Consider the following 14,346-nt stretch of genomic DNA (forward strand, 5'->3'; position numbering starts at 1 on the left):
TTACATTGCTTTTATCTAAATGTGTTATTAATTAGTGGCTTGCACCTTTCCTACCACAAAAAAAGTCACCTGCAGCAGTGTATGTATGTCCCAGGATATGTGGTCAAGAATATCTGCACTACTTAATTTGGGAGACTCTTTTGAGCACATCCTAACACCTCTCTTTTATATGGAAAGACTCTGTGAAATTGAATTGACTGTATTTCATTTACACTAAGCTAAGAGTTCTCTTCATGATTACCTTGGATCCATTATCATACCATCTGATACAGGGGTAGAAGACCCTGGTCCTCGCGAGCTACCACCAGTATACATTTGCCAGGTCTCCTTACAGAATTAACAGTGAAATAATAACCTCCACCTGTGGATCTTTTCAAATGTCTTAGTGAGTAATGAATACACCTGTGCACCAGCTAGGTAGTCTGGAAAACGTGAACTATTAGTACGTCTCAAGGACAGAGGTTGGCTACCCTTGGTCTACAGTAATATACAGTTTGTATTACATCAAAACAGAAAACTCTCTGGTATTAACAGATCCAATGACATTGTTTCAATTAATTCTGGGTTGCTATTTAGTATCTAATTTATGTTTAAGAAACTTAATTTATGCTTAACACTGTGGTTGTGAGAGAAGTTTTGGTATCTATTATCCCACTTGGTTCTGCAATTATTGAATGCATTATTTTTATGTATTTATTGGTATGGATTTTTTATGTAACCATCTCTGTATTATGACAGCACTCCATTCTGCTGTAATTTTTGTTTTTGCTTTTGTGAGGGTCAGCTCCTCATTGGTAGCAGCAGTTATTAAAAGACCTCAACCCATTTACCACTGTTTACACTCATTCTCTTCTGTCTAGCACCCCTTGTGTGTTGTTATTGGATTTCCAACATTTAAAAGATGCATACATAAATTATGGTTATCAAATAACTACATGTATGTGATAAGTTTTAATGCTCTTGAGATATGTGCAAATTAGAATTGTACATAAAGTGTGTAGGAGTAAAACACAAAACACTATTAACTGTATCATTGTGTTGTTGGAATGCCAGTTATTATCATCATCTTGTTCAAGGAAGTGTTAAGGTGCATTTAGTTCTGTAAACACACATATACATATATAATGGAGCATTGTGGGAGCTGCCATATAAGTGGTTTACTTTTCTTTGCTTAGATTAGTCATCTGATTCACTGCCTGGAATTTCAGCATTTTCTGCAAAATAACTTTCAATGGGAAAACCATTTAAAAATATTGGTGTCCTTATTTTGTTAAACATTAAAAAAAGTAATCTGTTTTGCCATCACATTGTAGGGATGTTTTGTGCATTAAGAATTATACATGAAAAGATTAATATGCAAAGAGCTTCTATCCGCTGTGCACAAATTTAAAAAGAAGTTCCTTACCAGGTTCTCCTTGCAAAAGCATTTTACTTTCTACTTCAATAATTCAGTTCTTTAGAGAGTCTATTAACTTGACTCAATTAAGCAATGATGTATGAGTGTGTATGTATAGTCCCTAAGCCTTCTCCCCAGCTGAGAACACACATCTATTCATTTTCTTGCCGCTTTTAATACTAATGTGTCTTACAGTGAAGACAATTTCAGCTGGTAAATTTATTTTAAAGTAATTTTAAGAAGAAAAACTGATTTTAGCTTAGCTTGTTCATTTGCATAAATTTGGCAGGGGTACAAGGTGAAAAAAAGAGCAATTTTCATTTCGCTCCAAATGAACAAAACAATCTAATACATACTGCTCACATAAAAGCCTTCCTATGGGGGCAAGGAAAGTGAGCAGTTTCCATAATTTTACTAAGACATGCAACTGTATTTCTGCCTGATTACTTACAAAATAACTACAGTATTCATATATTTAGCACAATTGCTCTATTTTATTTAAATAAACATTAGATGTGTGTATGTAGATCAAATGTTTTACATTTTTTGGACTCATGACTTGATGCTTCATTGCAAATCCTATTTTCATAATGATGTTTTAGATAGTGAAAATTCCAAGCTAGAATTATCGCTCTTTTTATAGTTTTTCTTTGTTATACAGCATTCAATTATTTATTTTTTAAAACCTCCACAAGCTGTTTAGAGCATTCCATTATTATAAGAAGGCACCACATCCCAAAAGTTAGAAGGGTCAGAGGAGAATTAGAGTGAGGTTCCATTAACACAACACATGATACGAGGATAAGCAAAACCACACTTGTTTTTAAGGAAGGTTTAGATAAAGTTTTTACCTACAATAACCATAAATACCACATAGGTACACATCACTGAGGCTTCCAATGGACCTTCACAGCTAATTTATCATATGTATAAAGGGATTGACGAGTAGATGGAGACACATGTAAAACATAGCTGAGTGATAAAGGAGCAAATAACCTCAGATTCTAAATATATGTGTATTTAGAGGGAAGAGCCTATAATCCAGTAAACTGTAAATCACAGCAGACAGGCAATATTATAATACTTTATGTAAGATTAGCCCCTACCCTGCAAACAGACAGTTGTAGCTTGAAAATGTTGACCTTGGCTTTTTTGTTGTTTTAATACAATTTTTATTGACAAATGAAAGAAGAATGTATCATATCCAACATATAGAGTAGGTTATTATGACACATATCAAAAGAGTAAAAAGAAAAAAAAATAGTAAGGCATACACAGCGGATAACCTTACAGTCATAAATCTAAATGTAGGTTAAACATCAGAAATAATTAAGTAATTAAGGTAACAAAACAACCACTCCTCCAAATATAACTAACCAGGACTAATATAATGGGCTTCCATAACTACTGAAAGAAGGCAACATATCTCAAAGGTTAATATTTGAAATTGCAGTCTGCCAATGAAATACAAGAAAATACAGTAATCATCATAGTAAGACATTAAGAGAAAAAGGAGGAAGCTCAATAATACAAGGGCAGTAACCTTGGCATAGTCCACAACTCCTGTCAAAAGTACACATGCGTTAGAGGAATATCAGAAAGTACCCCACATTTAACCCCCCCTCATCAAGAAGTGCCATATTATATAAAGTTGTCACCTGGAATCTGCCTTTTAGAGCTAGTTTTACCTCTGGTGAAAGTTTTCATGTGTAAGGCAACAAGGTGCAAAAAAGTCTTCAGCTAGTCCTTTATGCTAAGACATAGCAATCTAGTCCTTGGTGAACAAAATAGGTGACTAGAAAGTGCATGAACTTCAGGTTCAATCCACTGAGATAAAATTGATTTCTTGGTAGCGGACACAGCTTTAGTTAGAAAAGTTGTACTCCTTTAGAAAAGATAAAACATTATATTATTCATTCCAAAACACACAATCGAGACACATGTGAAAACCAAAATCTTAGTTGGCCTGAAGACTCTATTGGACCTGGTCCTAAAACTCATATATCCAAGGACATGACCAAGGACCATAATAAATATCTGCATCTGGAGAGCCACATTTATAACAAATAGAATCAGTGGCTTGCCCTGTTAGAAATTGTAATTTATGAATGTTGTAGGCTTTATATAAAACTGTGTTATTACCTCCAAATAGGAGGTGAATATGTATTGTTTATTCATCTGCACGTTAGCCTTCACAATGAAGGAAAGTTCAATATTCATGAAGTGGTCTTTTTACTTAGACAAGCTCCCTGAAAGGGCAAACAAATCTACAACAGGGCATGCAAAATTATAAATGTAAGATGAGGGAACAGGATCTAAAAGTCAGCAGTGTAATGCACCATCCAATTTGAATTGCTTATCGATCTCAACGATCGCAACATTTTGTGGAGATAACTCAACACTTGAAGATAAGGGAAAGTGCAATAATTAAGTCCAGGTACAGTATTTGCCTTGTAGTTGATTGAAAACAAACACATGGCAGTTTAAAATTATACATAGTGGCACTGCAATGGCAGATAGAATGGCAGTTTAATAAACTATTCATTACTATAGAATATTTTCATTAATCAACAACTAAATCAGAGACCCAAAGCTAGCACAGGTAATGGAGGTGGTCTATTTAGTGGAAACCAGGTAAAGCATTGAATGACTGATTACTAACTGTAATGTAATAGCTATCAAGAAAAACCAATAGGATACATTAAAAAACTATTAAAAACAAGCTTCCAAAGTCCTAATGAGATTATTAAAGTGGAAACTGAATCCAGAAGGCAAATTACAGGCCTTAGGACATACAGTAGAAGTGATTCAAGGCTGAGTAACAGTCTAGATGAAGTCAATAATTATAAATTATATGATATGCTGCTACTACTCTATCTGTTAATAAACTGCAGGAAAATTGGCCTGTAAGCCTGGATGAGAAGCTAGTGATGGACTAACATGCAAGAAACAAAAGAACATTAATGTTACAGTAAAGTACAGTTATATACTGAATGCTGCCTGTCAATAACCCACAATATTGACAAAGACCATAATGAAAAGTGGTACATGCTGTAATTGTCCTTAAGCCCTCTCACCACTCTTATGTTGTATATTAAAAAGTATATGCACAGACCAAAACAAACCAAACACTTGTGCAAAAAGACTGCCACATTTGTAGCTAAAGTGTTTGGTTTGTTTGGACCCCCACAAAGCAAGCTACCAATGGACTTAAAGTGGCTAACATTGTTTTTGATCATCATAACAGTTGAAAGATGTCAATATCATGCTCATCTTCCCTGATGTTACTATCATCATTACACAAAATGATCCAATCCCCACTGGAATCTGTCATTACAGAAGTGTCTCTACTTTGTTGTAAGTGATGTCAAGGGTCTTCCTCATCAAATTTGTAGTTTACTTTTATGAACATCAGTTTTTCCACATTTTTTGAAAATAGCCCCCTATGCTCTTCCTATGCTGATCTGACACAAGGTTCTTTTTCAGCATACAAACTGGAGGTAGAGTAGTTAGTTAAGTGGACAAAATCTTGTTTGTGCAAGAAGCTTCAAATTGCCTTTTTTTACTCCCAGTATTTAAAGGGGCTGTGTGACTTGCAAATTTTCACATGATCATTAAAATAATCCTCCACAATTCTATTGATCTACTGTATCAGATTAAGTAACAGTAGAAGTGTCAATACTTGTGAGCAATTCTTTTACGCCTGACCAGATGTCACATTGATTTACACTAGTGCACTGAATTACTCACCATCATCATCAGTGGGTCTCTGGGAAAAGATCAGTTTTTTTCCTGGTAGCAGCATTTGCAGAAAAACTCAAGCAGGAGTTCTTGTCGTGTCATGAGCCACTTGAACTGACAAGATGCTCTTGAAAAAAATTATTAGAGATAACCATGAGCAAATACCAGCAGCAAGTGTAGAAATAAGCTAAAGAACATGCTCCCACCCATTCAAAAAGACCACAATATAGCAAAGGCAATAAGCAATCTCATCAATGTGCACTAGAATATACTTTACAATATAAGGTTTAGTTGGTATATGTTCCAATCTCCTGAAGTTCCTCCCTCGTGGGGCACCAATGTAGTATCCACAAATAAAAAAGAGGAGATATATAGTGAAGTACAGTTTTAATTACGAAAACATAAACAGAAGTACATTAAAAGATCATGGGGGTATCCTCTAGTGGCTAAAAAAGAAAAAAATTATCAAGTGAAGGTGAGAACTGACAACAGACTGTTCTTATGAGCATATGTTGTAATATCAATGTATAGTTTCCAGATGCTGCACAGGTCTCCCTGGTCCAATCAACGGGTAAGGGATATTCGATTGCCACCTGGTATATCCCATACTGACATGTTTTGACTCCAATTCTGGGGTCTTTTTCAAGGTAAGATCCAAAGTGAGTAAACTTCCCTCCTGCCCAAGTCCCTTATAAACACCTATTATCCAAACACCATGGTGCCAGCATGCCTGGATCCCTAGACAGAGATGTACTACAAGTCCCATGATCCTCTTCCACACTGGGCCTCTCACAACATTTGCCTTCAAACAACTTCCATATGTAACATGGTAATGAGGATGTCCACTTCTCCCTTTGTGTTCCCATTTGCTGTCTTTCTTAGCCTTACGTCACTTCTGGTTAGTAACCATGGTGATTGGCACAAACAATTGCTCATCAGCTAGTAAAGGAGAATTTTGTAGCATGTATAGAATACCCAGTTTGTATGTAGGTATCCATAAAAGCATCCAAACATATTGATGCTCAGTCCTTTGTTAGCCCCATAAATCCTCTTAAAAAATATACATATAAACACATATTAGAAAGATAATCAGTGCTAAACCTGACTGGATGTAGAACTGTGATACTGAGGCCCTGATCTGAAACAACTGATTGTATATCTATAGCTTGTCTGATGTCCTATGGGTGGTAACAAAGAAGTGGAGTGTCAGATTTCAAAGGTTTTACTGATCAAAAAATATAAAAGACATGCAAGTAATAGAACATAGGTCACAATGTATAAACAGCAATATGAATACAATGTGAGTATATATGTCTGTGCTGGGATATGCACTGATAAGTAGGAGAAAACTATCTCCTAAGGGTCACACTGCACACTGTAATGGAGCTCTTTGTTGCAAAGGGGTGGATTTTAAAGTTAGTGAAGTGCTGAGAGTGGAGGATTGTGGTGTCCCGCTATTTACTCCAATGGATAGGTGGTGATGCAATCATGGACATAACAATCTCATCTATGATAGGCTCTGATATGTGGATCATGGCTTGGGATGTCTTCTTGGTCAGGGCAGAGGAGCACCACTAGGACTAGGGCACAGGGGCTCTGGACTGGGGCTGTACTGGCTAAAGCCCAGTGAGTAGGGATCCAGCCACATGTCACAATAGGATCAAGTTGATTCTCCGTAATGGAGGGGAGAGCAGGCTATGATCAGGAGCGGTTGCATCCAATGTTTCCCCTCCCCAGACAGGGGACTGTCAGGTCATCAGCTCCAGTGCAGGACGTGGTCTTTCATTAGACCTAGCACTCACTGGGCTTTAGCCAGTACAGCCCCAGTCTGGAGCCCCTGTACCCTAGTCCTAGTGGTGCTCCTCCACCCTGACCAAGAAATCATCCCAAGCCACCATCCACATATCAGAGCCTATCAAGGATGAGACTGTTATGCCAATGATTGCATCACCACCTATCCATTGGAGTAAATAGTGGTATGCCACTATCCTCCACTCTTAGCTCTTCACCGACTTTAAAATCCAACCATTTGCAACAAGGGACTCTTTACAGTGTACAGTGCGACACTTAGGGAATAATGTTTTCTCCTAGTTATCAGTACAAATCCCAGCACAGACATATGTACTCACATTGTATTCATATTGACGTTTATGCATTGTGACCTATGTTCTATTACTATTACTATGTTCATTGCATGTTTTTTTATCTTTTTTGATCAGTAAAACCTTTGAAATCTGAGATTCCAGTCCTTTCTTACCACCCATAGGACATCAGACAAGCAATATACAATCAGTTTTTTCAGATCAGGGCCTCAGTATCACAGTTCTATATCCAGTCAGGTTCAGCGCTGATTATCTATCTTTCAATTACTTGCCAAATGGGTGAACACCCCTTTATTCAGCAGCTTACCAGATACATTAGACAACCAGCCCAGTGCGCAGTGTCCACTTGATTTTTTTAAACACATGTTAGACATATCATAATGGACCTTTATATTGAAACACAATGAGGTATATAGTATGAAGGTGCAAAGGCAAAGTGCGATGGAAAAAGTGCAAAGTGCATGTTGAGAGGCTAAAGTGCATAACAATACAGTACAAAATGTAGGCACTATAAAAACCATTTGACCTTAAAGTCAAGGTTCAAACCACCTGGGTGTAGGGTGCCTAATTCAAATATATTTTTAATTTTGGCTTTAGCTAACTGGGTCACCAAATCTCTTCAGCGCCAATGACCCTCGACATTCTGTAGACCAATAAAACATATAATATCAGCTGTATTACTATTGTGATATTTTTTTAAATGGTTGGATAAGGCGTTAGTCTCCCACCCTTTTCTTACGTTTCTCAAGTGTTCCCCTAATCTGACTTTTAGGGCTCTTGAGGTTCTATCTATATTAAATAAATGACAGCTACACTCAATTGTGTAAATTATGCTTTTTGTGTTACGTGTAATTAATTATTTACTAGTAGCTTCTTGCCATTTATAGTTACCTCGATTATTTGACTTTGTCCATCCCCTTTGATGCCCCTACATCCTATATATGTCCCACACCTAAAAAAATCCTTTAGATTTAATACCCATTGTGTTATCTTTTTAGGTAAAGCACTTCTAGCTAGATGGGAGCCTATATTAGGGGCTTTCCTATATATGCACTTGGATATTCGAGGGAGGTGAGGACCAATAACAGGGACTTGAACCTAGGATCAAGCATAGTTGCCAAAATGTACTGATCCAATTGCAAGATGTTGAAAACATTTGGACCTGGCAAAGCAGAAAAATAATTTGATCTACTAGTCTAACATACTTAAACATACTTAATGGAATCACATTGTTTCTTCTCCTTATTTAGCATCTCTAGCTGCTTCTCCAGTAGTTTTATTAAGGGTAGGACCTGAATTCACTTAAATGGTTATGATATAGCTTGCATGAAGTAGAGAATATTCTACACTGTGCTGGACTAAGGTAACTTCCCCCCCCCCTTTCCTCATATATCATGGTTTGTAATGTAAACTTGGATGACTTGTTGTTGTTCCTCCAGTCAATGAAGCATATAAAAGATGTAATTCAAACTCATTACTATGGCAAATTCAACTGTTGCTGCAGTGCTGAAATCTTCTACAAGCAGTTGCTGAATTTTAAAAATGCCCGATTTTTTATAGGCCACAGACATCATTTCCTACATATACCTGTAATATTTTAAGAAATTCTAAACCACCAAGTTTATGTTGTGTGCAAAACATGTTACATGTTTAAAATCGCCCAGTTTTAGATAAGTGGATAGTCAGTACAATGATATTATGTCCCGGTACAGGTGAGGAATTACTGTTTTGGATTTTTCATGAACTTTCTGCAAATGATATAACAGGGAGGAGGTGCGTAGATGGTGAATTTCCCTATATCTACTTACTTTGACCACACAAATGGTACAAATTCCTTGACAAATATCTGGATTTTGGAAAAAAAATTATTCCACATCCCCGGGCATGACAATGTCCTTCTTCTTATCACTGATTTACTCTCAACTGGTGGCTGAATTCCTTTAATAAAATTCAGGAGAAGGATGTTGTTTGTGGAAACCTCTTCTTGTCCAACACATTCAATATCAACATCCTCATTAGTGTTAGATACACAAATACCCTCTTCATCCTATTTCACTTCCACAATAGCATACTCAAATTATGTCATCATAATTACTTTTACTACTACTACTACTACTACTACTCATCCTCAAATTTTCAGAGGGTTCAAAAATGGTAGAAGGAGACTTCTCTATGATTACAGTGCCAGAAATGTGAGACTCACAAAACACTCAGACACTCGTAGACTCTCCTCAGGTATCTGTGAAGTTTGTGTACACAATTTGTTCTTTAGCCTTGGTGCCCTTTTTGTACAAATGATTTGCCTGTTTTAAAGGTGACATATCTAGATGAAAGTGAAAAGGTGCTGCATTTGAGGTTACAGAGGATTCCGGCCTATATTTGGCCCCAGGTTTTGAAGAAGGCATTTTAGTGCATGAATCAACAGTAGCAGGACCATCTGCAATTTGGTGTATAGCATTTTGGCAATTTTACATTTTTACAGTAAATTTTGTCTTTATAGTTAGAGGTGAAGTTTTATTTATGATTGTGTATGTTACAAGTCGCCGTCATGACTTATCTCCCTCAAGCAGTTTACCTGGTCAGGATGGGTTTACTCAATGTTGCTAGGTGATCAGCACGCCTCAGGAAGTGATGTGTCATCCACAGTGCAGCATGATTGGTAGTTCCTCCTATTTGTACACACTGGACTTTTTCCATCTCGCTGACTATATTGTATCTGTGGATTCCCTCAGCTCAGCTGCATGGTCAGCATTCTGTGCCTCCTCATGGTGAAGATTCTGTTTCCCCGCAGTGCTGTCTCTGGTTCTCCAGCTTCTCCTTTGGCTTCCTAGCTGCATCAATACTACCATGTTGCCATTGGCTCTCAAAGCTGCAGCACCAATTACCAACTCTCTTCCATTGGCATTTGCAGCAATATTGGCACCTTAGCTGCACCAGTAGCTTCTTTACTGTCTCTGGCTCTCCAGCTTCTCCTAGGGCTTCCAAAATGCATCGATTCAACTGTGCTACCATCAGCTCTCAAATCCGCAGCATAAACTACCAGCTGTCTACCATTGGCTTTTGCAACACCATTGGAACCTTAGCCACACCAGCAGCTTCCATGCTGTCTCTGTCTCTCCAGCTTCTCCTATGGCTTCCTAGCTGCATTACTTCAACTGTGCTCTCAAAGCAACAACATCTACTAGCAGCTGTCTACCATAAGCTTTTGACACACCTTCAGCATGCAAGCTGCAACATCTACTGCCTACCATCAGGACATTTGCCACATCATTGGCTCTCAAAGCTTCAGCATCCACTACCATCTATCTACCAGTGGCTATAGCTGCACCATCAGCACACAAGTCAAACCATTGGCACACAAGCCACAGCATCAGCACATTTGCTGCTCCATCGGCTCTCAAAGCTGCAATACTCATAATTAGCTTTCTACCATCAGCTCTTGCTGCACCATTGCACATTTGCAACACCATTGGCACACAAGCCGCACCTCTCTTAAATACACTATCAGCTCTTCCTGTTTCAACGCATTCCCTCATCACAAGATTCCAACTGACAATCCTGTAAGCCTCTACTACTCTGAGCAGTAAGTCTAGATGGCTGCCTAAGTACCGGTAAGCTACTAACTCTAAGGGAACAATGGGTGGTTGATAGTGGCAGAAGACCTCATAGCCTGAGTTCTAGATAGCTTACTAGGAGTGATCAAGGTTCATCCACAGGGAAAAAGGTTGTCTTAATACCGGACTGTTTGATGTTAGGAATCCCAGAAGGTTACAATACCATGGGGACATGGTATCTTTTGGAATAAAAGGTTTTTTAAATTATAACCTTCTGTGTTGGAATTAATAAAATAAGATTGACATCCACATAAACAAAGTGTTGGAAGATGTTTCAAGAACCTATGATGTGCCTTTTATCCAAGGAGAAATCTGTGAGTGTAATGTTTAGTGGTTAACCCTGAACCATTGTCTGTGTGGGTGTGGAATATCAGGATAAATATACTTTTATATGTTCAATTACAAGCCTACAGCTGTGAGTTGGATGAGTGGGGGGCATCCCCAATGAAAAGTTATTTGTAGAATATAAAGGAGGACATTATATTATAGTTGTCTCATATTCCTCAAAATGTAGTGCCCCAAATATTATTGCTCCCTGCAGTGCCCCAGTAGTAATGCCCCCAGTAGTAGTTCTCCAATAGTGACCCCATATGATGCCCCCAGTAGTAAGGCCCCCTGTAGTTCCCCCTGTAGTAAGCCCCCCCATGCACACACACAAAAAAAGTACTTAACATAAAGTCCACTCCAGTGCCTGCTGCAGTCCGTTGCCGGCACCGGCTCCTCACAACTATTGGAGTGACATCATTACATCACTCCCATAGTGCACTGTGAGACCCGGAAGCCGGAGCTCAGGAGTGAGCTCCATCCTCCAGCTGCCGCTGGCACCAGGGGTGGAGAGAAGGAGCCGAGCGCCCGCTGGTAACACAATCTCAGCAGGCAGCCTGCAAATGGAGGGTGAATGGGGGTGCAATAGCTGGGCCGGCAGTCCCGCCAGGCTCCATAGCAACCGCACCCCCTGCACATTCCATAGTTAGGTAGACTCAGAAGTGCCCTCTAGTGGCCAGTGCCCCTTGTTACCTGCCTAAGCTTGCCTAGTGGTGGCACCGGCCCTGTATAAACTAATCGATTGGGGTTTTTTTGCAACAGGACAGGAGTAAAGCTACTGTAGGTGAACTTAACTGCCACCACACCAAGTGAACATACAATGGTATAAGGAAAGTAGGAGTTGAAATCTTTACCATGCAGTTTTAATATTAGATTGGAAATAATTTCTGTAACTCCAGCAAAGTTTTTTTTTTTAAATTCGGTGTGCAGCTGATGGGGACATGACAACACCCACTTTTTGTTTTCTTTTACACAACAGGAAAACAAACTCTCTCCTTTGCAATAATTGTGTTGGGGTGCAGATGTTGGGGATACCACCATACACAGTAGCTGCCACTGAAAAACACGCTATGCAAATTGTTACATTTGATTATAAAATACCTGCTATTTTTTTTTTACCCACCAGACAAAGAAAATAATTTATTTGCAATAACTATTAACAATTTACAACAATTGTTTTGAGGTGCAGATAATGGGGATACCACCACACACAGTAGCTGCAACTGAAAAAGACACCATGCTATGTTTTTATAATTATATATATACACACATATACATACAGACACACACAATACTGTGCAAAAGTTTTAGGCAGGTGTGGAAAAAATCCTTCAAAGTGAGGATGCTTTAAAATACAGTAGTTTAATTTTATCATTTAACAAAATGCAAAGTGAATGAATAGAAGAGAAATCTAGATCAAATCAGTATTTGGTATGACCACTCTTCAAAACAGCATCAATTCTTCTAGGTACACGTGCACACAATTTTTGAAAGAACTCGGCAGGGAGGTTGTTCAAAACATCTTGGAAAACTAACCACAGATCTTCTTTGGATGTAGGTTTACTCAAATCCTTCTGTCTTATCATGTAATCCCAGATATACTCAATGATGTTGAGATCAGGGCTCTGTGGGGGCCATCTCATCACTTCCAGGACTCCTTGTTCTTCTTTACACTGAAGATAGTCTAAATGACATTTTCTGTATATTTAAGGCCATTGTCCTGCTGCAGAATAAATTTGGAGCCAATTAGACACCTCCCTGATGGTATTGCATTATTGATTTAAAATAAAATTATAGAGAGTGGATAAAAGTGGGTTAATATGTTGGATAACAATTTGTAATAGTCTGTGCTCAAGCCATCTAGGCCAGGCATCTTCTGTGTGGGCAGTGATTTAATGATTGCTTGGACTCAAAATGTACTTGTTGGAGCAAGATATATGTTTACGTAGCCCAGCCTAATATGGGAAATCTAGATCAACCAGGGTAGTATACAATAATTCATAATAGTGGAAAAATATTTTATCTTGATCTAGGATAAGCACAGAGGAAGTGAATTGAATTTTAGTAATCTGTGTATGAGTTGTTTCATATTTAAGCAGTTTTCTGCATTTATTACCATATTTAAAATATTTAGGTTTAAATCCACGAGAGCCTGTTATGAACATAGATTGTCATATAGGACCTTAGTTTAATATTTTTGTCTAGATTCTGCAGTCATTCCGCTTCAAAATGTGAATATGCCACCTCAAAGTTATTTACTTCAAATTTGGAATCTATCTATAAGGGTTTTGTACTTGTGAGCCACGTACTGTAGGCTATAACATGGCCCCACATGACAGTCTTGGAGACACCCCAAAACAAATGAATGTACTAGGAATGTTTCAAATTATCATCTACATAATTTAAAAAACTGTACTCCAGTTGTGCTTTCAAATCCTTCAATAGAGGAGCATAATTTAAAAACCAGAACCAGATGGTGGACCAGAGAGTGGCATGATCAGAAATCATGATGTTATAAATATCAAAGTCTAGCTCTCTATGGAGAATAGTTTGAAATAGCGACCTATAATCAATCCTAGTGGAGATATTGGGGGGCTGGGAGTAAAAGTAATATTTCCAAGCAGTCAGGTGTTGGAATCTTCAATGACCAATTGCCTGTAATTACTATCAAAAAGGAAAGCAACAATGGTTCACCACCCCAGGTCCTACCATAATCTCCTGACCTGTCCAAGGACAAGGAGAATATGACATTATATTTGACTTCCAATAGGAGCTGGCATTAGTGCTTTTCAGAGCATACAGATTGATTTTAGTAAATTTATCTCCATAAATGAGTAGTTTTAGAATCAAGAAATTACCCTGTGATTTGATAGATTGTCTAGAACTGTGTAGTGAATAGTTATACTAAACAATAAAAGTACTCCTCAATTTTTTAGTTTAGTATGATTCTGCCTTAGATTCTTTAATCCAGTTACCCACAAACCATTTTGATCGCACTCCTGCAGCATTAACACATCTGGATGAAACTTTTTCATATTCTGATCTTTTTTCTATTTCTTGGTGTATTTAAACCCTAAACATTTCAGGAGATAAATTTGAGTGACCTCTTAATTTGGGTAGTTTCTAAGGGGTCTAAAATCAGTAGGTAGCAATTAACCAATCCCTTTTC

At 38.0% G+C, this 14,346-nt stretch overlaps 1 long non-coding RNA gene across 1 annotated transcript in view; it reads right to left on the reverse strand.

Annotated features, from left to right (window-relative positions):
• Positions 1-2,753: 2,753 nt before the first annotated feature.
• The window catches only part of LOC148443232 (uncharacterized), a 300,038-nt gene continuing 288,445 nt past the window's right edge, over positions 2,754-14,346 (reverse strand). The window contains exons 3-4 of the long non-coding RNA XR_015875714.1: positions 5,147-5,264; positions 2,754-3,281 (exon numbers count right to left, since the gene is read on the reverse strand). This is a non-coding gene — a long non-coding RNA (uncharacterized LOC148443232). The remainder of the gene's footprint in view (positions 3,282-5,146; positions 5,265-14,346) is intronic.

The sequence above is a fragment of the Taudactylus pleione genome, unplaced genomic scaffold (assembly GCF_031769625.1).
Source record: "Taudactylus pleione unplaced genomic scaffold, aTauple2 ptg001314l, whole genome shotgun sequence".
NCBI classification, from domain to species: domain Eukaryota; kingdom Metazoa; phylum Chordata; class Amphibia; order Anura; family Myobatrachidae; genus Taudactylus; species Taudactylus pleione.